This window comes from Aegilops tauschii, chromosome 7 (genome assembly GCF_002575655.3).
Source record: "Aegilops tauschii subsp. strangulata cultivar AL8/78 chromosome 7, Aet v6.0, whole genome shotgun sequence".
NCBI lineage: Eukaryota > Viridiplantae > Streptophyta > Magnoliopsida > Poales > Poaceae > Aegilops > Aegilops tauschii.
In genome coordinates this window covers 651067361-651091651 of record NC_053041.3, presented here as the reverse complement: position 1 = coordinate 651091651, position 24291 = coordinate 651067361, and the positions used below count along the sequence as shown (strand labels likewise).

Genomic DNA, 24291 nt, shown 5'->3' with positions numbered 1-24291 from the left:
GTCTGCCCAGAGCCCCGACTCGTTTTGGGCAAGACGCCACCACCACTTAGTTAGCAACGCCACGTTCATGAGTTTAGAATTCGTGATACCTAGGCCGCCAAATTTTTTTGGCCTACACGCTACTGCCCATTTCACTAAGTGATACTTGCGCTTGGTCCCGGCTCCTTCCCAAAAGAACCGGGAGCGGGGGGTATCGAGTCTTGTGTGAACCCCATCCGCTAGGAGGAACATCCCCATAGTGAAAATAGGGAGGGAAGATAAGCTCGAGTTGGTTAGGATTAGCCTCGCCGCCGAGGACATAAACCTACCCCTCCAAGGGCTCACTCGGTTAGCGACCTTCCCATAAAGCGGTTCCCATTCCGCTATGGTAGGTTTCTTGGTCGAAATCGGGAGGCCCAAGTATTTAATTGGAAAGCTCCCTAGCTTGCAATTAAGGAGATTCGCAACCCGCGAGCTAGCTAGATCATCCATCCCAATGGTGATCACTTCGCTTTTCAGAAAGTTGATCTTAAGCCCTGATAAGATCTCGAACGCAAGCAGGAGTAGCTTGGTAGTTGCTAAGCTGTGGTCATCGGGTTCGAGTAAGAGCATCGTATCGTCAGCGTATTGCAAATGCGTGACCCCACCCGGAATCAGATGCGCAACGAGCCCTTTGATGTGACCCGCTGCCCTTGGTTTATTAATCATGGCCGCCAAGGCATCCGCAACAAAGTTGAAGATAAGCGGGGAACCTGGGTCTCCCTGACGGAGACCACGCTTGTTACGAAAGAACTTGCCCATTGTGCCGTTGATATTGACCGCCGTGTGCCCACTACACACGAGGTGCATGATACGATGTACGAACCCTGCCTCAAACCCCTTTTTGAGGAGGACTTCTCGCACGAACTCCCAGTTCACGCGATCGTACGCTTTCTCGAAATCTAATTTGAGAAGCACTCCCTGTGCCTTGGTCCTTTTCAACTCGTGAACGATCTCTTGTAACGCAATTGGTCCCTCGAGAATGTTACGGTGTTTGAGGAAACCCGTTTGACTAGAGCTAATCACTCGTTGAGCGACCGGAGCCAAGCGCGATGCATACACTTTCGCACAAATTTTGAACGGGACGTTGATCAAGGTAATGGGTCTAAAAAGTTTGATATTGTCCGCCCCTTTGACCTTAGGAATAAGGCAAATGGCTTCATAGTTCAGCCGGGAGAGATCCACTGTGCCTAAGGCGAAGCCATTGACAATATCGTAAAACAAGTGCTTAAGGCAGGGCCAAAATGTCTTAAAGAACTCCACCGGCCAACTGTCCGGCCCAGGCGCCGTGCTCGTTTTCATGCCGTGTAAGGCCTGGTCTATTTCCTCAGGAAGGAATGTAAGGGCTAGCCTATCGTTCTCTTCCTGCGAGAGCCGCTCCGCGGTATCCCACAAATCACCGCGAAGGCGTAATGGTTTTTCAGCGACCGTCCCCAAAAGGCCTATGAAAAACTCGTAGATATGGGCCACGATTTGGTCCTGCGCCAACAGAACACCCTGTTCTGTTTGGAGACGCAGGATGGTGCATTTCCTTTTCCGCCCGTTCGCATAGGCGTGGAAATATCCAGTGTTTGCGTCTCCTTTCGTGACCCATTTGACTCCGCCCCTGCGTCGCCAATATTCCTCTTCCGCGCGTAAAATCGCTGTCACTTGATCCTCTAAAGCGTACCTATGCGCCCACTCGGCCTGCGAGAAAGGTCGGCGATCAGCCTCCAAATCTAACAGCGAGATCGCCTCAACAATGCGCGCGCGCTCTTTCTTGGACTCGCTACCATGATTAGCGCCCCACCCGCGCAGGTAGGCGCGCAGCTTGCTAGCAGCCGCGACCCAGCCCTCTGCTGGACCGCGTTGAGGTCCCAGATGAGCACAAATCACGCCCCAGTGCTCGACCACCATCTGGGCAAATCCCTCTGCTTCAAACCACGCCGTTTCGAAGTAGAACCGAGGGCTACGGCGAATGAGCTCCTCCCCTGAGGAGAAAATTAGCGGGACGTGGTCTGATCCGATGCGCGTCTCCGCCACGAGGGAGCACATGGGGTACAAGACCTCCCATTCCGGAGTAAAAAAAACCCTATCTAACACGCTACGGACCAGCTGCATTTGCTTGTTAGTCCAGGTATATCTGGCACCAGTCCGTGCGGCCTCCCGCAATGCTGCTGCCGCAATGGCATTATTGAATAAGGACACCCTTGTCCAGTCAATACGGCCATTATTCTTATCCGCCCCCGAGCGAATTAAGTTAAAGTCTCCCCCTACCACCACAGGGAGTTTGCTATCCCTTTTGGCCCGACCAGGGTGGTAAGTTCTAGAAGGAACGCTGGCGATCTGGAGTGGTCAGCCGGCCCGTAGACACACACGACCACCCACGACAGGCCAGAAACACGGTGCGTAATAGTAGCAGATAAAAGAAACACACCAACATCCCAATGCAAAACATCACAAACATCTTTATTACAACCCAAGAGAATGCCACCAGAGTGACCAACAGAGGGAACCCACTGCTACTCAAAACGTTGAAGAGGATCAAAAACAAGCAAATCCCTGAAGGTAAAATCAGATTTAATCGTCTCTTGTAACGCAACCACGTCTATATGTTCTTTGACCATGAATTCTCTGAGCTGCGTGCATCGACCACCGTGGTCACAACCACGGATATTACAGAACATGTAACGCATCTAAATCACCCTGTTACGTAGGCACACACCTCTAGAGGTCACCGCCTTCGCCACTCTCTTCCTAGCCGTCGCTCGGCCATTAGAAGGAAGGACACCAGCATCCCTAGCTAGTGACACCTCGTCGGGCACTCTCTCAGCAACAGCATCTACTGGCACAATGGCTAACTCGCTGTTGTTAGCACAGCGCACAGCAGCGGCCGCCAGCGCAGCCTACGCCTCTTCCCTAGCGCGCACAAGAGAAACGATCTCGGACTGCGCCCCACGAGTCTCCACCCCGCAGTCATCTAGAATGCTCACTAGTTGCGCATCCGAGAAGGCATGAAGAATGCGAAAAGAGGGCAAGGGGTTACCTGCGGCGTCCATGTTCTTGTCAGCGGTGCGAAGTTTGGCGCTTTCCAAGGAGGAGAGGTCGCCGAGCTTGGCCTTGGCCCGAACGCTCGGGGCGCGCTGCACCACCGGGATCGCCTTGGTGCGCCTGGCCTTGTTGATAGTCCCCGTCGTCCCCAGCGCTGCGCCCAACTCACCACCAAGGTCAGAGCTCTCCGCCTCCGCCACCACCATCGCCTGCTTGTTCGCCGGTTTCCTCCCCGCCGTCTTCTTCGGTTGCCTGCCCCCACTGTTGGAGCCCCGGCGCGGAGCAGGCGTATTGTCAGCTGGCTCGCTAACCACGCCACCGTAGTCCGCCCCCACAGCCACTGGTGAGGAAGAGGTTGGTAGAGAAGGAGGGACAGTAGAGGAAACCCCACCCGCGCCAGTCAAAGTCGCCGCCACCTGGGATGAGCCAAGGTTGGACCCGTACTCGTTGAAGGAAAGTTCCGGCGACCTGGCTAGCGGGGGCCCGCTGACCGCAGTGTCCTGAGTCGCCACCCCCATGGCACCAATCTCGGCCGACAACGCACCCAGCTTGTCCCAAGTTTCCGTGTCAATGGATGTGTCCTGAATGCTGTCGTCTTGGTCCTCTCCCTTGTCTGTCATCTTGGTATCCTGGTACTCCGCACCACGATGGCCGCCCTCGCACCCTTGCGACTCCTTGCCTGGTTCGGCCCTGCCATGCTTTTCGGTGCCCAGCGTCCGAGCGCCCGGATTCGCGCCCTTGTCAGGGGGGTTGGCAGGGCCCGCTCCCAGCACGGCCCGCTCACCACCCCTTTTGGGCAGGGTCTCGCGCTCCACCTTGATTTGGTATCCCTCATGGTTGAACCATACCTCGACAACTCCATTGAGCTTCTCCGGGGCTTTGCACGCAAGCTTCATCCGAACAGGCCCCAACCTGACCAGAGAAAGTTCATCGACCACAATTGGCCTGCCCAGCATTCGGAACCCTTCCCTGATGCGATCTTCACGCCTATGTTTCTTTGGGATGCCATGGAGACGCACCCAAGTCTCCGGCATCACCATGGGTTGGACCTCCTCGTGTAACATGTCGCGCACCCGCGCAGTGATGTCATTGATGGACAGAAACAATTTACCACTAGACTTCGCCATGTGTAACAGGTCTGCAGAAGGAAAGACCACCACGAAATCATCATCCCCCACTTGAGATACCTGCCAGTCCCAGTCGCCTGTCACCATGTGCTTCAATTCTTGCTTGAGAATCCGTAGGTTCAGTTTCCCCGGCTCCGCAGATAAGATGGCCGCGTTCTTGATGCGAGCATCTATGGGTGCTTCGGCCTCGTCCAAGTCCTCGAACTCTACGCAGAAAAAGCCTTCCCCAGAAATGGCGCTGCCCATGATTTGGAGGTGGAGTTGCCGGCCCCTTGTTGGGCAGTGTGCAGACGCATGCCCTTCTTCCTTGCAGAGTACACAGAGGGGCAAGAACTTGCACTGGGACTGGAAGTGGCCGGGGCGCCCGCACTTGAAGCACTCCACGTCCGCCGCCACTTCCACTGGGATGGGTTCCTCCGCCGTACCCTTGGGAGCAGAGGGCAGTGCCACCGCCAGTGAAGCTGCCCTCAGCTTCATGGCCTTTGGGTCCCCGTGGCCCCCACCACCGCTGAGGAACGGCTCGGGCTTCCTCTCAAGCTCTCGACGCCGCTGCTGGACCTTCTTTTTCTTCTTGCGCTCCTGCTGCTGGATCCACCACGGGGGAGGAGGACCCCAATCCCCCTCGCGCCCGCCCTGGTCGCGGGATCCGCCTCGCTCTTCTCTGGCCTCGCGTCCACCCGAGCGCTCGCGCATCACACACTTCGCCTTGTCACGAAGTTCCCGCTTGCTACGCCGCTCCGCCTCCGGATCTGAGACCTCCATCGGCCGCTTGTCCGCACGCCTGTCTCCCATCACCACCGCCGCGAAGGACTGGTGAAGGGGGGGAGGAGGGGGCAGATCTGGATCGAGCGAGCGGAGTGGGCAAAGCGCCGCACCTCGCGAGTGGTGGCTGGAAACCCTAAACGGGGATCCAGGCAGCCCCGCCTCACCCATATATATCCAGTTGTCGGGCCAGAGTCGGGCCGCAGCGCGTTGGGCCGTTGTGCAGCATGAGGCTGCGGTGCCGCGGCTGACTCCAGGCCTAGTCCACTCGGCCCAGGCCCAGAAGCCGCTGCCAGCTCCACGCACGACGCCGACCCCGAAGGGGCCCCCACCAACGGCCCACCCGGCCCAACCCTAGGGCCTGGAGCCGAGCGCATCGGCTCGGGACCGCACGTCGCCCCCGCCGCCGCCACCGCCGTCGCCACGGGGGACGCCGGCAGGCGCGGCCAGTCCTCCCTGGACAGCTCCATCTGCGACTCCATCAGGCTCGCCGCCGCCTTGGCTCGAATGCTCGCCGCCGCCCCCGACGAACCGCCAGCACCTAAGCCCGAGTCGAGCTCCCGCGACGGCTGCCAGATGCGAGAAGCCATGGATCTGGAGCCACGGCCGCCCGGCGCGAAGCGACTCCCGCGCCCCGAGCGCGAGGCCACCCCGCCGTGCTTCGCAGCCAAGGCCACAAAGTCGCCGAACGACGGCCCTGCCAGCGCCGCGCACAGGCCTCGCTCCGGGTCCAGCTCCCCGCCTTCGTCTTCCTCTTCCGAGTCCTCCGCCGCCAACGCCCAGAAGCGGTTGTGGCGACCTGCGGCCCCCACTGCCGGTGAGCCGGCGCGGCCCTCCCCGCCGCTCACCTGAAGCACGCTCGCGGTGCGCCGGACCCCGGTCCAGCCCGTCTTCCCCGCCACGGCTGGCTGCCACACCGCAGTCGCGTCGCCCACGCTGTCGCCCCTGCTGTCGCCCATCCTCCTGGGACTCATATTACCTAAGCTCATTTTTTTTGCCGCCGAGATAGCTGTAAGTTCCAATGCCATCCAAAGCAAACACATAAACACACAGAACCGTGAGATGGCACAGCCCCAGCAGCAGGACACCGTTATTAGCCACTTCTCCCATCCGTATCCAGGGCACGAGCTCGTGAAGCGGCACTACACCGGGCCGTTCCGCTGTGGACATCTGCTGGGAGAAACTGTCCGGCACCGCCTACGGCTGTGGCGCCGGCTGCGACTTCGTCAGCCACGAGTCCTGCGCCGGCCACGCGCCGACGTTATCCTCCCCCGAGCTCCATGAGCACCCGCTCGTGCTCGTCCAGACCCACCGCGACGCGACTCTCTCGTGTGACGTCTGCTTGGGGCGCTGCGCCCCGGGCTCCTTCCTCTACCGTTGTCCACCATGCGTGTTCGATATGCACCTGACCTGCGCGCGGCTACCCCAGGTCGTGCGCAGCGCGCGGGACTCTATGCACGACCTCAGGTTGGTCGTCGCCGACGGCTGCTGTGCCGCGTGTGACTCCGGCGCAGGGCGCGCGTCATACTACCGCTGCACAGCGTGCAACTTGGACTTCCACATCTCGTGTGCAGCCACCATCGGCGACAACAACAGCGCTCGTGAAGCTCAAGTAGCCCTTGAGGCTGAGATTGTAGGACAAAGGATCGACGAGCAGGCTAGAAACGACATGTTGGACCTGTTTAGCCCTTCCTGTAAGTTCCCTTTGCATGCCTAGACTGGGGTTGCTGCCTTGTCCAGATCTTGACTAACTTTATATTTCTTCGTAGATTTCAGCATATATATTGCGTTCTGGAAGCTTGTTTATAATATATCTAACCTGTTTTATTAATTGTATACAGATACGGTACGGAGAGAGTACTTCTAAATCTGATACTCTTGACGCATCTGCTTGGCAAGCCCACATGAATAAAGTGCTTCAACATTTCGTTACAAATAGCTAGCGCTTACCAAATTTTCATGACATAAACAGGCTTGTGAAGTTGTGAACATAAACTTTATGTTCACAACTTCACGTGCCTGTTTATATGCAATCTCAATTCATATGATTTTAATACTGTGTGTACTGTGCATCTTCCTCTTTTTAGAAGGACGCAGAATTCTTTCTTTTGTGTATCATATGAAATGAAAATTGGAGCAAGTATTTATATGAACTGAAATTTTCTACTCTCGGCTGGCGTCCAGAAAAACTCTGACAATAGAAATACATTAAACTGCTTATACTAATCGCTATTTTTGAGCCGTCAAGTAGTACAAAATTGCAAAGGTGTGTTTCGCCATTAGGATTCAAGAATTGACATCCAACATGCCGTCCCCAAGGACATCGTCCATCTCCATTTGGCCAGTCGATATTTCTTTCTCTCGCTATCTCCTTGCCAAAAGAAACTTGATCAGAAATAATCCAATCTATGTAAAACTCCTTTTAGCAACTGGGAGAAGGAAATCATATATAGTACCATATTACTTAGTACTAAATTTATGAGGACCAATCTTCTACCAAGAGACAGCAATTCATCTTTCCAACTACTAAGTGTATTTTGCAGTCTCTCCTCGACGTGGTTCCATTCAGCATATGTGAGTCCCCGGTAATGTATCGGTATCCCCAAATATGTGATCGGAAACTGGCCCAACCCGTATCCGAACAGTTCAGCGTACATGTGGGCCTCGTCCTGCGCCTCACCAAAACAAAACACTTCACTTCTATGAAAATTGATCTTAAGACCCGAGAGTTGCTCGAATGTCGATAGAATTAGTTTCAGATTTCTCGCTTTCTCGAGGTCATGTTCCATGAAGAGAATTGTATCGTCGGCATATTGAAGCATAGAGAGAGCACCATCAACTAGATGATCTACTACCTCTTCAATTTGGCCATCAACCTTGGCATGCTCAATCATGATCGCAGGCATATCCGCCACAATATTGAATAGCATGGCGATAACAAGTCACCTTGTCGCAATCCCGTCTTCGTTGGAAATAGTTTCCAATGTCATCGTCGACCTTAATGGCAACACTACCTCCAGAAATGAAGCTATGGATCATAGCACGCCACTCTGCAGAAAACCTTTCATTCTGAGAGTCTATTGAAGAAAGGGCAACTTGACTTTGTCATAAGCCTTTTAGAAGTCAATTTTGAGAACCACCCCACTAAACTTTTCCCGATGTAATTCATGGACTGTTTCATGAAGATAAGAACACCATCTAGGATGTGTCTGCCTTGCATAAAAGTTGTATGTGAAGGACAAACCACATGTTTAGCAATCGAATTTAGCCTAATAATCGCAACCTTTGTGAATATTTTAAAACTAACATTAAGGAGGCAAATAGGTCTATATTGTTGTATCCTTTCAGCCTCATTAACCTTAGGTAATAAAAGAATCTCACCGAAGTTTAAGCGGAATAATTCTAGTTGGCCAGCATGTAAGTCGCTAAACAAAAGTAGGAGATCCAATTTGATGACTTCCCAAAAGTGCTGACAGAACTTAGCTGGAAATCCATCTGGGCCCGGGGCTTTGTTGTGCTCCATTAGGAACACCACCTTTCTAACTTCGTCCTTGGACTATGGGGTTGTTAGAAGGTTGTTTTCCTCATCAGAGACATGGGGGATGTCATCTATTCGGCACTCGTCCATCGAGAAGTTTCCTTCCATTGGGGCTCCGAACAAATTGTTATAATAATTAATGATATATGATTTAAGTTGCCAATGCCCCTGAATCGTGCCCTCATCTTGTTGGAGGGAATGGATAATTTTCTTCCGGTGTCTGCCATTGGCGACTCCATGGAAATATCTAGTATTCGCATCACCTTTCAGGATAAAATGAGAGTTAGAATACTGGTACCATTTGAGTTCCTCTTCACGCAACATGCTAGCTATTTGTGCATTCGAATGACTCTTGATCTCGATTTCATGCCTAGATAGAGGTCTAACTTTTGTCAAAGCTTCTAATTAATCACTGATAGATGAAAGGTGGAGCTTGTCCTTTCTGACGATACCCACCGTATGCCTAGCCCAACCACCAGGGAATTTACGTAATGCATGCATTTTTTAATTCCATTTGTGAATTGGGGTGGTCCCGACCACCAATTTCTCCCACACCTCCTTGACCATGTCATGGAAGCCATCACGAAGCAGCCACCCAAGTTCAAACTTGAACTTGCGTCCATGTTGTGGTTGTGGCAAACCTGTTGTTAGGAGAATGGGTGCGTGGTCTGATATAGCCTCGATACGAGGTAGAGCACGAACAGACACCATAGAAAATTTAGATTCCCAGTCAATATCCATTAAAACGCGATCTAGTTTCTCATATGTTGGTTCCGGAAGACTGTTCGCCCAAGTGAACTGTCAATTGAAACCTCTCGCAGATCTAGACTGTCGATGACAGCGTTGTTAAGGAAAGACCAATGATCATCAAAAGTGCCATGACTTTTCTCATTTGGAAATCGAAGGAAATTGAAATCACCACCAATAAGAATGGGATATGGATTATCTTTCGTCAGATTAACAAATTCACGAAGGAAATCGGCCTTGAACTCATCCTTAACTGCACCATACATGGCGACGAGAGTCCATGTGAAGTTGTCGGCCTTATTGCGGACATGGAATTCAATATGAAACTCGCCATCCGAATTAGCCAAAACATCCATAGTCCCAGTGTTTACGCCATGTAAAATGCTCCCAGAACGACCTCTAGGCGGTCGTGAAATCCAAGTGAAGTCTATCCCACCAGAAAGACGGTTAAGCAGACTTACTGAGAAATGACGTCGCCCCGTTTCAGAGATAGCCAAAAAGTCTAAATTGTATTCCCTATTACATTCCACAATGAATAGATGTTTTGCCAAGTCACCGAGACCTCTACTATTAAAGAACATGCCATTCATGCGGAAGCAATAGGATATTTAGAAAATTTCGCCCACTTTGAGGGTTTGCGGCCTTTTTTGGAACGGGAGGACTTTGATTTACGTCCGGAAGCTGTAAGCTCAATCAATGAACTAAGTCCGCGTTAATCTAGGCCCACATCCGAAACCTGTCCAATTGAATGAGAGAGTAGCTGACCATCTGATGTGGCATGCAGCTCCTCCTCATCTAGATATGAGTCAAAAGACTTTCTAGAAACACGTGGAGTAACCTTTAGACGGTTGTATTACAAATGTCTCAAAGTGTTTGTCAAAACAGAAATATCCTTTTCATTACTTCCTAGACTAATACCAACATTATTCAAATTACAAACGATGGTTATAGCAGAAAAAGATAAAAAGGATTTGGTGACGACATAATACCTTGGTTGTCTAGGTTCTGCGTTGCTTTACGCCGCACAGCCTTGGCCAAGGAGTCCTCATCAGAATCCATCTTCCCATCGTTGGCAACCATATGCCAATTACTTCGGCGGGTAGGTGTCACACCCGATGAAGGTAGTCGCACAAGATTCGTTGCCAAAGGAGGGGATGAGGGTGGAGTAGCAATCCCCTCCCCGGCAATCCCAGACAAAGTCATGTGTGTAGACGCCGGTGTCGGTGAAGGAGTTGCGGACGTCGAGTGTGCCGTCATGGCCGCCAAGGGATCCGGCATGTCCGCGGTCACGGGCGCCGAGGGGTCCGCAATTTTCATGGTCGTCGTCGACGAGGGATCCGCGTTTGCCCTGGAAACCGCTACTTTTGCGCTTGCAGTCGCCGAGGTGTCCGAAATGACCACGATCGCGGTGGCTGCAAAATCTGCCAAGTCCGAGGTCGGCCTGGTGTCCCACGATGTCCCCGTGGGACCAGCCTGGGTCACCACCATCGCCTCGGCATAAAGGTCGAAGAAGGACCTCCATCTCATGACCTCAAGCAAGTTCCTTCACTAGATGAGCATGATTGCTTTTCAAAACCTAAACAAGTAGTACAAGATATCGGGGCATCCACTTGCAATTCAGGATCCCTGGCGGAGGAAGGGGAGAACAACAACTCAGTGCCCAAATTCCAGACGAAGGAAGAAGATGGCTCATCTGCAAAATTACAAGGGCTTTAAATCAAATATCTCATCTTGTTCCCATCAACGGGGGGTGTAAAATACGGGACCATGATTACTAATTGTGATCAAAACTAGTCTATCGATGAACAGCAGATTGACGGAGCTCTTGGCATTGCTTTGTTTTTCTCTCCTTTCCTATCAGCGAGTTCCGATCCTTTTGGTTCGAAATTTCTTCGTTCGTACCGAACCGCTTGCAGAATCAGATCCTATTTCAGCTACACATCCTCCTTGCATTTATGCCGGAGATGTCGCCAGTGCTCTGGGCTTTGGGTTATGTAGATCAAAAATGATGAATGTGATTGTGGCACTCCACTCGCCGCCAATGCGGAAGGATGCCGCCGAAAAGAATGGAACGCTGCCACGGGCGAGTCAGGATCGTTGCCAGCCCCTCGTGGTACTTCTGCGGCTGCCTTCCCTGGCACCAAGATAGCCTAACGGGAGGCCTGATCAATTAGTGATGTCATCAAAGTTATTAGCACTTATTGTCAGTGTTTTCTGTCATTGTCATGCGTTGCGTTCGGTGCAAAATGTAGGGCAAACGTATTGACATGATTGTTTACTAATGATGCATGTATTGTGCCGGTTTTTTGAATTTGACATGCGAACAAGAGATGGCCTTCTTCATGGCATCCAACATAAATTTTGACGGGACAGAGAAACAGATTTCGGAGAGAGATAAGCCACGAAGACTTTTCATCTTCGATTGCAACTTCAGAAAAATTACCATCACCGTGGGAATACCGTGCATCAGTTCTAAAGGCTCAGAGGGTTGACTGTCTGCTTTGCTAATTAAGAAGGGTTAAGTGGAGTTTTTCTAAATTGATTTGGAAGGGTAGGATATCTTGTTTCAGCTAGACTAGTTAATTAATTATGTCCTAAGTCTTAACTAACGATAGAATCTTGTAAATAATAGTGTAGGAGCTAAATTGAGGGGCTAAAGGTAACTTAATTACTTGGGACAGAAGACTGTTATGACTTAATTTACAAATGAACGAGAAGAGTTAACAACGGCTAGGCAGGAGTAAATTTGATGGTGATCCCTCACGCACCTTTGTCCGAATGACACCAACTCCGTCCAGAATGCGTGTATTGTGTCTTGTCGGCTAGAGGCCAAGACAGTGACATCGATTTGCTTCACGACATTGTACTTCATACAATTGTATAATTATATGATTTTGCACGTGAATAGCACACTGTGCAAGCATTCGGTCCATAGTTGAAATTACTGCTACTGAAAAGGAGCAGATAAATGTTAGCCCTAAAGAGAACTGCTAGGATTAGCGCGTGTGGACACTCAAGATGGCAACGGAGACAAAACCAACCGGGTTTTGCTTGCCCAAACCAATCCTCACGAAAAAATCGGAAACCTGTCCCTGTCCCCATCACAGTGTGCGGGGCTAGTTTTTTGCCCGTCCCCTAAACTCGTTGGGTTTTCTAAATCCACAGGGAACCTGTCCCTAGGAGCAGTCAATGAAAACATCAGCATTTGAAAGAAAAACATGAGCATATTAGAACAGCAAAAATCAGAATATTTAAACAACAAACATAGTATATTTCAGCAGCAGCAACATAAGATAAATAATAGCTGGGTGTTGGTTTGTACTCCAGAGCCTCAATGTTGGGGGCCTCGACCGCTCGGGCGTTTTGGCATTGGGCCGCTTGAGTCAAGATGGAACAGTGGCATGCTAAAAGGAACGTATTTGACGGGTATTGGCGGGGACGCGGGTTTCGAGGGCCATTGCCATCTTCAGTGGAGAAAGAGCAGAGCGTTAAATCTAACCCTGGTACTGTTGTTGGGGAAAGCACACGGACGGACCAAGTGAGAGGAGATCTATCCGTTGTGGCATTCAATCAATCGAGCAGCTGCCGTGTGCGTGTACAATTAATCGAGGAGGATAGGCAGGCGGAGCCCCACCTTTTTTGTACTCGACAACAGGCAGACCATTAATTAAGTGTGAAACAAGGCCTACATACTCATAGCTGTGAGAAGACTTGGGGATGGATGGAGTCCCGCCCTACAAATTAATTAACGAAGCCTGCAGATCTGAACTACAGGCATTGACACATTGTTAAATGACATAAACTTGGGGTGTACTTAGCTTGCTATGAGAAGACTTGTTACAGATTGAGGTCGTAATTAAGAAGCTCATGGATCGTTGTATCCTTCCTTCGCGTTAACAGCACATGGGGCAGTTGGTTTGTAGCAATGATCGAGGTTAGTACACAAATTTTCCAAATGGAGTAGTAAACAATATTTTAGCAGCTGAAGGACACCTCAGTCACCTTTGTTTGAAAGGAAACCTGCCCAATCCAGCCCCGACGGTGTATTGATCAACTGGCTGGTAAACAGCACACCGTGGAAGTGCCCGATGTTAGACATCTCACGTACGTATAAGTGGCATTGTCATGTATTCTTGTTAGGAGATATTGTTAGGAGGTTAGAGATATCATTTATTCTCTTCTATCTCTTTATCTCTCTAAACCTCCCTGTAAATCTCCTCTGTTCGGTTAGCCCTTGTGCTGCCGCATCTTGTACCAACCACGCATATCAATATATATATCATGCGGGTCTCATGTATGAAGATTGAGACGCTTCCATCATTCTCCACATGGTATACAGAGCAGGCTCTTTCGATTGCATCTAGCTCGTACCTCCTACCTCTTGACATCTACCCATCGCCATCGTCCCCAGCCCAAGCTTCTGAGTTTTTCGCCCACCACCCATCCCCTCCATCATGTCTTCCTCCAGCACAGCCGTCTCCTCCACCCTCAACTACAACACCTCTGAACCGCTTACCCGGACGAACTACGTTCTCTAGAAAGCTCAAGCTCGATCCCAAATACTGGGCGCTGGCCTCTATGGCTACATCGACGGCACCATCGCGGAGCCTCCCAAACACCTCACCACCAAAGACAAAGATGGCAAGGATCAGGTCACCCCTAACCCTGCCCATACCCCCTGGCTAGTCCAGGATCAACAAATCGTTGCGTATCTCCTGCGCAATCTGTCCAAGGAAGTCCTCATCCAAGTCGCCTCGCTTGAATCCTCCATGCCATCTGGACTTCCTTGGCCACCATGTTCTCCGCCGTCTCGCTGTCCCGCGCCAACAACCTTCGCTCTACACTCACCAACGCCTAGAAGGGTTCCATATCCGCCTCCGCCTACTTTGGCCACATGCACTCCCACTCCGACGAGCTCACCGCGGCAGGCAAACCCCTTGGAGAAGGGGAGCTCATCTCTTTCATCATTGTCGGGCTTGACATGGATTATCAACCCATCATCTCTGCTCTAGACGTCCGCACCGAGCCCATCACCGTTGACGGCCTCTTCTCCCTCGTGGCGAACTTCGATCAGCGCATGGAGATGTTCCATGGCGCTGGCAATGGTGGCTTCAAGTCCTCCGCAAACATCGCCTCGCGGGGCCGTTCTGGTGGCGGCAACGGTGGCTATCGCAAAGGCGGGGGTGGTGGTCCTCGTGGCGCTAATAGCGGCGGCGGCGGCTACAACGCTGCTGCTGGTGGATCCAGCGGTGGCGCTTCTGGTGGCTACCACATGGCGGGCGGAGGCGGCGGCTTCCCTAACCCTAACTCTGGCGGCGGCTATGGCTTCCACCAGAACAGCGAGGGTAACCAGAACTCCTCTGGTGGTGGCGGCTACAATCAGCGCTCCGGCAACAACAATCGGCGCCCCTTTCAAGGGTACGAAGGGTATGAAAATAAATGTCAAATATGCAAAAAAAAACATATTGCAAAAGACTGTGATTGGCGCTACGCCGATGACAAAAATTCCCAGAAAAAGAAAGTTGCAGCTGCAACCGACGTGTCTTATGGCGTTGATACCGACTGGTACATGGACACGGGTGCCACCAACCACATCACAGGCGAGTTGGACAGGCTAACTATGCATGAGAAATATCGTGGCCATGATCAAGTCTACACTGCAGCAAACGGTGCAGGTATGGAGATAAGTCATGTTGGTCAATCTTTTATCAAAACCCCACACAAAAATCTTGAAATCAATGACATCCTGTATGTTCCAAATGCTTCCAAGACTTTGCTATCTGTTCATCGTATTGCTCTTGATAATAATGTGTTTCTAGAGTTTCACCCATTCTTCTTTTTGATCAAGGATCAGGTCACGAAGAAAGTTCTCCATAGGGGTGTCTGTGTTCAAGGCCTCTATGCTTTGCTTCCCAAGTATTGCCAGTACAATAAACAAGTGTATGGTGCCATCAAGCTTTCTGCTGAAAGGTGGCACAATCGCTTAGGTCATCCTTCTTTTTCTACTGTTCATCAGATTCTTAGTAGAAATAAACTCCCAGTTGTTGGTGAGAGGAACTTAGAAACCATTTGTGATTCATGTCAACGAGCAAAAAGTCATCAATTGCCATATCGTGTGTCCACTAGTGTATCCACTAAGCCTTTTGCAGCTTAATTTTTCTGATGTATGGGGTCCTGCCCCCACCTCTGTTGGTAGACACTCTTACTATGTAAGCTTTATTGATGATTACAGCAAGTATACTTGGATATATCTCCTTAAGAAACGTGCTGACGTGTTCCAAGTTTTCCACAATTTTCAAGCTCTCGTTGAACGCAAACTTGACAGCAAAATTATTTCTGCACAGTCGGACTGGGGGGTCTTTCTTCCAGAAGATAGGTATCTCGCACAACGTCTCCTGCCCACGTGCGCACCAACAGAATGGCTCTGCTGAACGCAAGCATAGGCACATCGTTGAAGTAGGTCTTGCTATCTTAGCTTCTGCTTCAATGCCACTAAAATTCTGGGACGAAGCCTTTCTCACTGCCGTGCATCTCATTAACATGTGGCCCAGTCGCCCTATCTCTAATGAAACACCCACTGAACGTCTCTTTCATGTCACACCAGATTACACCACACTTCGCATTTTTGGGTGTGCCTGCTGGCCAAACATTCGTCCCTACAACACTCGTAAGCTTAGTTTTCGGTCTAAGCAATGTGTTTTCCTTGGGTATAGTGCTCAGCATAAGGGGGTCAAGTGCTTAGATGTTTCCACCGGACGTGTGTATATCTCCCGTGATGTTGTGTTCGATGAAACTCAAATCCCTTTTGCAAAACTCCATCCAAACGCCGGCGCCCTTCTTAGAAAGGAAATTCTTCTCCTTCCTCCTCATCTCTCCGGCGTTCCGTGTGAGGGTAATGCTAATTGTACTGACCCAACTTTGACTAACCCATCACCTGTTGCACCTGAGTTTTGTATTTCAGCAGAAAACGGCACAGAAAATACTGTATCAGCAGCATTAGAAGAGGAAACAAGCAATCCAAGGGAATCATCATCAGGATCAGTGCCCCTGACTTCGTCAGGCCCGACCGCATCTTCCCAGGGATCGCTGCTGGGCTCGGGCAGGCCGCCGAGCCAGCCCCACCCCGCCACGTTGCACCTTCCCACCGAACCGGCTCCCCCAGGCGAGGCGCGCCAATCAGCTGCAGGGGGCAGCCCGACCAGGAGGCACGCGCCGGTTTCCCCAGGCGAGCCGCGCCAATCAGCTGCAGGGGGCAGCCCGACCAGGCGGTATGCGCCGATCCCGCAGGTCTATTCCAGGCGGGCCCCCGCGGCTGCAACGGATGGCCGCGGTGCTGATCTCGTGGCCGATCCGCCTGGATCTTCTACGGCCGCCCCTGATGACCCTTCTACGACCGCTGCCACAGAAGATCCCGCCCTGCCAAAGCAGATCTGCATCCTCGGGATCGCGAGGATCTCGCCCGTCGCTGTCTGCGTCTTTGCCAGGATTGTCTGCGGCTCCTTCGCTGCAGCCTCGTACACGCTTGCAGGCAGGAACCATTCAGCCCGTTAATTACAAAACAAAGTATGGTTTAGCTGCTTCATCTGACTCCGCAGGTGAACCTCGTACTGTCGCTGATGCTCTTGCTGATCCTCGGTGGAAGCATGCCATGGATGAAGAATTTCGTGCTCTGCAGAATAATAATACTTGGCACCTTGCTCCTTATCATCCACGTCAAAACATCATTGATTGTAAGTGGGTGTATCGCATCAAACGTCGATCAGATGGCACCATTGATCGCTAGAAAGCCAGACTCGTTGTTGAGGGTTTTAAGCAGAGGTATGGACTTGACTATGAGGACACCTTTAGTCCTGTTGTTAAAGCTGCTACCATTCGCCTTGTATTGTCTGTTGTTGTGTCCAGAGGTTGGAGCCTTCGTCAGCTAGATGTACAGAACGCGTTTCTTCATGGTGTTCTGGAAGAGGAAGTTTACATGAAACAGCCTCCTGGGTATGAAGATAAACACAAACCCTTTCACATTTGCCAGCTTGATAAGTCCCTCTATGGTCTCAAGCAAGCCCCTAAAGCATGGTATTTACGCCTGAGTTCCAAACTGCAAGCACTTGGCTTTATTCCTTCCAAGTCAGATACATCACTGTTTATTTACAAAAAGTCACACACTACCATTTTTGTGCTGATTTATGTCGATGATATTATTGTCACCAGTTCCTCTGATAAGGCTGTCACAGCTTTGTTGCAAGATTTGCACTCAGATTTTGCTCTTAAGGATCTGGGAGATCTTCACTTTTTTCTTGGTATTGAGGTGAAGCGGAACAGTGAAGGTGGTCTTCATCTTTCTCAGGAAAAATATGCGACTGATCTTTTGAGCAAGGCTGGGATGCGAGACTGTAAACCATCCCCAACTCCACTTTCCAGTGCAGAAAGATTATCTCTTGCAGAAGGTGTACTCTTGAATCAAGAGGATGGCACCAAGTACAGAAGTTTGGTTGGAGCACTTCAGTACTTAACACTTACACGGCCTGACATTTCTTTTGCAGTTAATAAAGTATGTCAGTTTCTGCATGCACCTAGCTCAGCTCATTGGACTGCTGCTAAGCGGATTATGCGATATGTAAAGAGTACCTTGAGTGTTGAACTCACTTTCAGCAAGTCATCCTCTACTCTTGTTAGTGCTTTTTCTGATTCTGACTGGGCAGGATGTTTGGATGACAGGCGGTCCACTGGTGGTTTTGCAGTTTTCTTTGGACCTAATCTCATTTCTTGGTGTGCCAAGAAGCAAGCAACAGTGTCACAATCTAGTACTGAGGCAGAGTATAAAGCACTAGCCAATGCAACAGCTGAGATCATCTGGGTTAAGGCCATGCTCAAGGAACATGGAATACATGCTCAAACACCATGCCTTTGGTGTGATAATCTTAATGCCACATATTTTTCTGCTAATCCTGTGTTTAATGCAAGGACAAAACACATTGATATTGACTATCACTTTGTGAGACGAAGAGTTGCAAGCAAGGAGTTGGAAATTTGATTCATTCCTTCAAAAGATCAAGTTGCAGATGGGTTTACAAAAGCTTTGGCTACAAGACAATTCGAAGAGTTTAAACGTAATCTCAACTTGAGAAGTTCAGATTAAGGGGGCGTGTTAGACATGTCACGTACGTATAAGTGGCATTGTCATGTATTCTTGTTAGGAGATATTGTTAGGAGGTTAGAGATATCATTTATTCTCTTCTATCTCTTTATCTCCCTAAACCTCCCTGTAAATCTCCTCTGTTCGGTTAGCCCTTGTGCTGCCGCATCTTGTACCAACCATGCATATCAATATATATATCACGCAGGTGTCCTGTATGGAGATTGAGACGCTTCCATCATTCTCCACACCTGATCCGTACTAGAGTTCCTGCACGGCTCGCCAGTGGAAAGGGGTAGAAAATAAAAGCCATTGGCCTGGAGAGATATATACTGGAGTGCATTGGAAGACATGAGGGACACGGAAATAGGTGGTAAAATCGCACAAAACAATATAGTTTGTAAAGAGTCATCCAAGATCTCTCCTACTCAGTTTAATAGTCAGCAAATAGCACACTGAGAAACACAATGTTCTCTCGCAGTTTCTGGCTGCATGTTAATTACGACAAGGAAAATGTTTTCATGGTCTTTAGTCCCGATAGCAGATCGACCTCCAACAATTTGCCTGCCTCTTTGCGCCTGTTTGCGTACCTGCCTTTGTTGTGGAGACATCATATTGAAGGAATCCCTATAAAGCCTAATTTGGATGTAAAGCAGGTGATAGCGTTTGGGGCTTGGTACTTATGGTGGGTGCGCCGTGAGCTCACCCATGATGGATCACCGCCACCTCCCTCGAGATGGCCTATTTTGGTTCTGGCAATTGCAAATAATTTTCATCAAGCCAACTTAAAAATTCGCGTTGAACATGAACATAAATGGAGCAAGCCGGAACCCAAGTTTGTGAAGCTAAACGTGGATGCCTCTTTCCATATGGATGAGGGTGCACGAGCCATTGCAGCTGTTCTTAGAGACAGTAATGGTAATTTTTTGGCGGCACAATGTCGGTTTATACCTTACGCAGCAGATGTGGTGACAACGGAGGCTATGGCTATGCGTGATGGACTAATCTTTGCAAATTCTCTGGGGTTCCCTCGAGTGGAAGCTGAGTCTGACTCCTTGACGGTAATTGATTATTGTACTGGACAGACAAGATGGCGGGATGCTGCGGCGGCGATCTTTGCGGAATGTGTGGACGTGTCTTCGTCAATCGGGAAGGTGAAATTTAAACATTGTTATCGTTCTTCTAATCAAGCGGCGCATGTGCTAGCTAATCATGGTTTTTGTAATAAGATTTCTTGTTGTTGGATGGGGGAGCCTCCGGGCTGCCTAGTTCCAAATCTTGTGGACGATGTAATCCCTGTTTAATTTTTAATAAAGCTAGCCATGATGGCGTTCCTTAAAAAAAAAGCTTCAGCGTACCTGCCTTTGTTGTGGGGACATCATATCGAAGGATTCCATAGCAATACTGAACGAGCCAGTGAATGATTCCACCAGGAAGAACTATTGCATCTTTTTGCTCCAGGACCGGACTCAATGTGAGGCCAACACTCCGGGATCAGTGGCAGCAGGTCCCGAGCCGGTGCCGCCGATGTGGCGGTTCTGATTCTCATAGCATGTCCATTCTCCATTGTAGCTTCTCAGATCGGCAACCAATAGCAAGGAGGAGGAGCAACTGATGCCGTCTGCCGCTGTAAGCATGACAAACGAGCTGTGCCAAGGACGACCGTAATCTGTGCAAATGTCCGGAGGATCACCGAGGAAGGTGCGTTCACCTGTCATAGGGTTGTACACACATAAGTTGTAGGCTTGTAGCGGGATCCGTCCTGAACTCCAAAGACCGGCGGAGGAGGACGATGCCACCGCGCGATGTTAGGGGAATGTATTGGCAGGGTAGGTTGTCGGCTAGGCGGTTGTCACAGAAGGACGCTGGGGCAAGCGTGGCCTGTGGGAAATTCGGGGCTGTAGCAGGAGATCCGGCGGGAGCGTTGTTGGTGAGGCCATGTGCCACAGTCGTACCAGGCTTGATCGCTCGCAACTGCTAACACAAGGGTCCGTCCGGCTCTGATATAGTAGTAGTACAAATACTAGATGCATACGCCAGGCAGCAGCATTATTTTCCCTGTTTTTTATTTTTTGCAGTGGAGTAGCGGTAATGGGATGTTGGGTAGGTACCCCTCGTGACGACCAGCACGTGCGAGTACGTGCATGTGTGATACAGTACGACCAACATCGAAACGTTCCATCGGAACGGAAAATAAAAAAAGCCGTAATTCTTTCGTCTCTCCTACAACAGAAATCAAAGGATGGGAAGCACGAGCGTGCATGCATATACATGTAATCGTATGAGGTCACATACATACAAACTAATTAGCTCATTCATTCATTAATCTCGGTCATATCTATCATTTTCTCCGGATCAACGTTCACCGGTCAACTTCTAGATCATCCAAGTAATCAGTTTGTACTCGTTTCTTGTTTCCATATTCCAATATCCCTGTGACCAACTCCTTAATCACAATACCTACCAGGCAATGCTCAACACAGTAATATCTTCGGAGCGGCAAATCCCATTCTTACATACCTAGCACCACAATATACTTTTCGGTGTACCCGAAAATCACCTTTATAATTGCCAATTATGGAGCAACTTTTAGGGATCTCAAATCAGCCGTACGGTGTCCAGGTCCATGATATTCCCATGATCTAAGGACACAAGTAAATGTTAACATATTATGAGAAGATACCAACAACATATTGAAGACATGATCTAATAAGTGGGTCTATCCAACATCATTCTAACCCTGACAATGTGCACTCATTATTGTCGGCATTCTTGTTACATTAAACAATTTTTACCATAGCGATTGTTACAGTAAGTTGACCATAATTGTTACAGTAACAGTAAGTTGATGTGCATTGATAAATTGGACAATCATTGTTCATAGAGTTAAACGAATTAACCACCTTGCAACAAATATGATCCAGAAATAATGCTTCTGCTTGAGGCTGGAACATAGTAATAGATATGAATCTCTAAAATAAATCCTAAATAAAAATATAGACGTAGGACGTCCACGACAAGCACGTCAACTTGTACTCCATTTTTTATGCGCATCATCACCATATCCTTTGCCAGTCGCTTAGGCCTCTATTTTCCGTGTATCAAGTTGCAAAAATGAGCATCTGATATTCAATACCCAAGAATTACACTATGAATTAGCAAGGAATACATCAAGCCCAAGTGGCTAGAAGACATGCGTACCCACTGTTCGGTATTTTTTCCGGTTAACCGAAAATAAAACCAAACCTACCGAACTTAATTCGGTTATTGAGTGTAGAAACCGAATTTTTCTGCATCGTTGGTAAAAACCGAAAATTCGGTTTTTTGGGTTACGGTTTCGGTTCGGTGTTCGGTTCATCGGTTTTTACGCGCACCCCTATGTATGACACTCATACCGCGGCTGGACTTTGCAGACTTCTTTTTTTCTGCCAAATATTTCTTGCAGTTCCTCTTCCAGTGACCTTTCTCCGTACAGAAGAAGCACTCGGCATCAGCAGTAGCGCCAGTCTTCTTAGACTTCCCAGGCGTATCAGCCTTATTGGGACCCTTGGACTTGCCTTTTTTGTTCGACTTGCCCTTCTTCTTAAAGTTGGTTGTTTTATTCAACATCGTTACTTGATTGACGTCCTTCTGGATTCCATTTTCAGGGGCCTTAAGCATACTAAAAACTTCACCCAATATATTTTTTCTTGAACAAAGTGAATCGGGAAAAGCATCCGTGCCCAAGTCCTGGGAGATTGGAAAACCTGGTGCATCCATCCTTTGTGTGTACCCGTGGTGAGCCATGGGGTGTTGCGGGAAGTAGGGTTGATGATGCGACATGTAACGCTGCTTCTGGAGTACATGGTCAATGCCCATCGGGTGTTGCCTCAAAACAGCAAGAAAGAACTCTTGCCCGAAGTACGATGTGTACAGCTGATGGACCATCGTAGGAACATTGTTACGCATCCGCATGGCAGGAAACTCCTGTTGGTACGCCATGTATGGTTGTTGTTGCCCGAGCACAGGAATCATCACATCAGGCTGGAGCGCACCCATGTATGGCTGCTGAAGCATAGGGTTGCCCGCGTACGGGGCGTGAACCGGCGTCGGAATCCAAAACTCTTGATCAAGTGTTCCTCCCGCCCTGTGGCATGGCGCGGCCACAAAGCCAGTGCATGTGTCTAGATGTGGGAGGCTCACCTTCTTCTTCATGTCCTCTCTATCTTTCTGCATGTTATGTTCCTTCATTTCTTCAACTGAGGACTCGTCTTCATCATCCCTAACCATCTCCTGGTCCTCCTGGATGAACTCGTCGTGGGGGGTTGAGAGAGGGGCGACGGGGTGGGGCCACTGCTGCATCCGGCGGAACCGGAGGGAAAGGGAGGAGTGAAGAGAGGAGACGTAGGCATCAATGTCGTGCCAGGTGAACGGGAGCTGGACATGGGGCGGCGCGCATGCGACGAGGCGGTGGAAGGACTCCCGCAGGCGCTGCTTCTTGCCAGGGAGCGCCGCAATGGCGGCCTCCAGATCAGCAGTCAGCATCGGCCTGGCTTGGTCGGTCTGTGACATGGCCGCCGTGGGAGGTGGTAGAGATTGCCGTTCCTGAGCGGCGGCCCTGGCAGGAAAAAACAGCAGATCCGAACGAACGGCTTCGTTGTGGACTAAGGGGACACGTATATAAAGACAAGAGGATAATACAGTAATACGAACCGGTGACGTATCTGAGTCTGTATCGGGCAAATTCCTCACCTAATCGTGGGTTCCTATTGTTATCGGAGTCCCAGGATATATTGGGATTCCGTACTGTTTCCAAATCTCAGTAGATCACGTTCCTACGAGATTGCCGCGAGATCTACGGGCCTAATCCAAGTGCCCTACTCTCGTTACACGACTACCACCACACGATGGACATGCAGCATCATGAGCAACTACTACCTATTGCCCTACTCTCCAGGGACGACTACTACCACCACATGAGCTACTCCAGGGAAGACAACGAGTCGTCAGTCCTCAGTTGGCTTCATCATCATGGAGAAGCAGCGTATGCGGCCGGCCTCCGACAGCCGACAGCCTGCCTAACACCACCGACGACGATCAAGACCGCAAGAAGCTTGACAGGGTAGTGTTGGACCCGTTTTTGTCGCATTTTTTTATGAAAATATGGCATCAATACGCACGTACAAGAGTGTACGTGGAAGAGACAGAGATGTTGATTTTCTTTGAAAAATATGGTAACCAACCGGTGGAGTGCATAATTTATGCCTACCTGTACGTTGATCTAATCAACTTGATTAGCTAACTATGCATGCATGAGCCATGCATGGCTCATGTGCGTTATGAAGAATGAAGAATATTATGTGTGTATCCATGTGGTACGTGCTAGTATATACGTACATAGCTAGTTAAATGGCCAAGTTGAAGCAAATGAGCACATATTGGTGCATGGCTGATCGATCAGGTCGTGGTGCACCGCATGCCTAGTCGCGTACATGCGCGGCACAACAACTCAATGACCAGCCAGATAAGTACCAAAGAACAGATAACTATGATCCTCACAAGTACTACGTACTTACACTAGTAGAAATACGACCTTCAATACCGGTTCGTAAGGACCTTTAGTCCCGGTTTTGGAACCGGCACTAAAGGGTGGGGACTAAAGGTACCCCCTAGTCCCGGTTCAACACGAACCGGGGCCAAAGGCCCACCACGTGGCACGAGCCCGCGCCGGGGGCTGGGAGACCTTTAGTACCGGTGGTTTTTAAAAAAAATAATTTTTCTAAAAAAAATTGATTTTTTTTATTTTCAAATTTCTGAATTATTTGACAATTTAATCTCTAATCACCCCTCATCATTCCAAATAGTCTAACTTCCCGGCCGGTCACCCATCTCTCTCACTACTCCAGCCTGAGCACGCTTAACTTTCGAGTTTTATTCCCCCTAGTTTCCAAGTCTGCACT

The 24291-nt window shown here is 49.8% G+C and overlaps 1 pseudogene; it reads left to right on the top strand.

Annotated features, from left to right (window-relative positions):
• Nucleotides 1-5999: 5999 nt before the first annotated feature.
• On the top strand, nt 6000-6804 carry LOC109782814 (protein VACUOLELESS GAMETOPHYTES-like; annotated as a pseudogene).
• Nucleotides 6805-24291: the final 17487 nt, after the last annotated feature.